This window comes from Arachis ipaensis, chromosome B10 (genome assembly GCF_000816755.2).
Source record: "Arachis ipaensis cultivar K30076 chromosome B10, Araip1.1, whole genome shotgun sequence".
In the NCBI taxonomy this organism is placed as follows: Eukaryota; Viridiplantae; Streptophyta; class Magnoliopsida; order Fabales; family Fabaceae; genus Arachis; species Arachis ipaensis.
The window spans coordinates 13506613-13509579 of NC_029794.2; the positions used below are offsets into that span (position 1 = coordinate 13506613).

General features: G+C 29.5%; 1 pseudogene; it reads right to left on the reverse strand.

The window, feature by feature from the left end:
- The window catches only part of LOC107623565, a 27671-nt pseudogene extending 24934 nt beyond the window's left edge, over positions 1-2737 (reverse strand).

The following is a 2967-nucleotide window of genomic DNA, read 5'->3' on the forward strand; positions in this document are numbered from 1 at the left end:
TAAAAATATATTTTTAGATAAAACATCTAAACATAAAATTATTTTATTTTTTTAAAGATTTAAAAAAAAAACACTTGAAAAAAAATCTTTACGTAATAGCACACTCAAACAAGCCCTAAGTTGGCGGGGACAATCCTTGGCGTGAATTTTGATGATTTTGATTGTAACGATCAAACTTTTAGCATGTTATGATTACACTAGAAGTTAAATATTACTAACTTGTTTTTTTTTATCTTTAACCAGAGGCAATCCTCACTTTTTTTTTGTTTACTTTTTTTTATTGTTTTCCAATAATATTTTTGTTTGCACATAAATCTTTTATAAATATTTTTAGCTATTTACTCTCTTTTTCTTTTTTTTTTCCCCAAAGTCAAAATATATTTTTTAGTCAATAGCCTTGAAAATTACTTTATTTTTGTTTTGTTTTATTTTTTTTAGTTTTTCACGACATTTTTTAGCTTGGCAGGTTAAACACTAATCTGTCGCAAATTTAAACTCTATTTAAAGTTTGTCATTGGCTAATGAATTATTATATATACACAAAAATTTAAATTTTTGATACTTATTTAAGTAGATTAGTGAACTATCCACCCATCCAAGCAAATATTGTTTTGCTTTTTCTTTGTCAAAACAATATTCAAACTCCAAGCAAATCTCACCAAAGAAAGAGGAAAACTCCAAGCAAATCAAATGTGAGAATTAGTTTTTGTTTGTTTCTTGGGGTTAGGTCTTTAGTTGAAAACAAATAAGTAACCGAAAGAAGAAAATAAATTACATTAAAGTTTTTTTGGTTTTGTTCTTTGTCAAACAACATTTAAACTTTTAGGTCCAAATAGATCAAATGTGATACTTAGAGTTTGCTTTGTTTTTTGGGCTTAGTTCCTTAGTGAAAGCAAATAGGTCACCAAAAGACAAGCAAATCGAATGTCAAATGAAAAAACAACTAACCCAAAGAAAAAAAAAAATGTTAGATATCAAATTTCCAATATATATTTTTCTCCAAGTAATTCAGTGTTTGCAAATCGAATAAGTGAAACTAAGAGAGGCTGGTCATACACTCGTACTTATACAAGTCCTTTGTTAGAGGTGGCGTTGTTTTCATGCAATGAACGTGGTCACTAGTACTAGCTCTTGAAAAGATAACATCATCACATGCAATCCATGACCCAGCATTAACTCCGTTCTACCAATTAAAGTAGGTAATACTTTATGTTGGGGGTTTTTCCAAAACAAAATGAACTAAGTAATAATACTCGAGTAAAATCTCATACTAGTTTTTAATAATTTTTGTATCAAATAAATGAATTTTAACAAAAAGAATTAATAAGTTAATTGTTGATTTTGTAAAATATTAGATAAATTAGTATTTAATAAAAGAAATAGACAAACTTATATCATCATAACTATCGTATTTTAAATAAAAAAATATGAGGAGACCAATACTTTTTATTAATATTAATCAACACTTTAACGAATATTTTGGTTTTATACTATTAAAATTTAAGATTTAAGTTTAGAATTTAGTTTTTAGTGTTTAGAATTTGACTAAGTATTAGTTTACATAACAGTCGAACTAAAAAAAATTAAAATTTATAAAAAAGAAAGTCAAATTGTCAAACTACAGGCACCAACTAATTTTGTTAATTACTCTGGCTAACACTTTTCTTTTTGACAGATGTTATGACTCTAGCCCCTTTTTTTTTGCTTTTAACAGATGTTATGACTTATGTCTCTAGCATTTAGTCACAAACTAATAAATTTAGGTTAGTTGAGTGGTCAATTTATTTGTCTACTTATGTAAGTTTTGGGAATTCGAATTCTGTCTTGTGCATACAGTAATTTATTGGCTAACGACAAATTTTTAAATAAAATTTAAATTCGTGACAGATTAATTCATGTCTAATTGGGTTGGATAATACAGCAACAAAAGAAAAAGTGAGATATAATGTGCTTTCACTCGATGTATAAAATAAAAAATATAGAAAAACAAATATTGAGTTGTTTACTCTCTCTCTCTCTCTCTCTCAGTTGAGCTCTTTGCTCATTGAACCTTGATGATGAGATAAGAGTATAAGACTTTACACATCTTTGGATTACAAATTAACTAAGCGGATATCATAATCTCTTAGCTTCTACAGTGGATATGTATGATTTTCATTGTATTGAGATTTTTTGCCAAAATTCAAAGCACATGCATGAAATAAAAATAAAATTAATATTAGTTAGTTATTGAAATAAAAATAATATAATAAATATAAACTAATCAGTTAGTTATTGAAATAAAATATAATTATTTTAGTATGAAAATAAAATTAAAAAATCTTTATTATAAAAAATACTAGAATTTTATATATTTTTTAAATATATAAAATTAAATATTTTTTACACAATTAGTAGTCAAATTCTAAATAATAGAAGTCAAATATGTTAAATTATAAAATCAAAAGTCAAATAACAGAGGATATAATACAATCAAATAGTGTATAAAAAAACCCTAATTATTAAGATCCTGATAGTCGTCATCATCGTCGTCGTCGTTGTCCTGTTGGTGGAGCTGCTAAGGCAGTGGCCTAGGCGGTGATGTATATGCCCCTTGAGTAGCACTACTGCCACCAGAAGCAGCGCCTTTGCTAACAGCATGCATCTGATCTTTGTATTGCGCCATGTGGTGCTCTATCCGCTGAAGCTGCTCTAACTTCCGCCTCCACTCCAACCTGAGGTCATCTGTGTCTGTCATGCATGAGAGGATTACCTGATACCTCTCCTGAGACTCCCGCAGCTGCTGAGCTAATTGGTGAAGGCTCTAGGTGAGGAGCAGCACCTGCTCCCTCAAATCGACGCCATCTTCGAGATCGACGGGCCGACTAATGGCAGAGGCGGATGAATGTCTTAACGTGGATGTGTGGAGGTTTTCGAAGATGCGGCCTTGTGCCGAACTTTATCAGGATTGACAACTGATACGGCGGA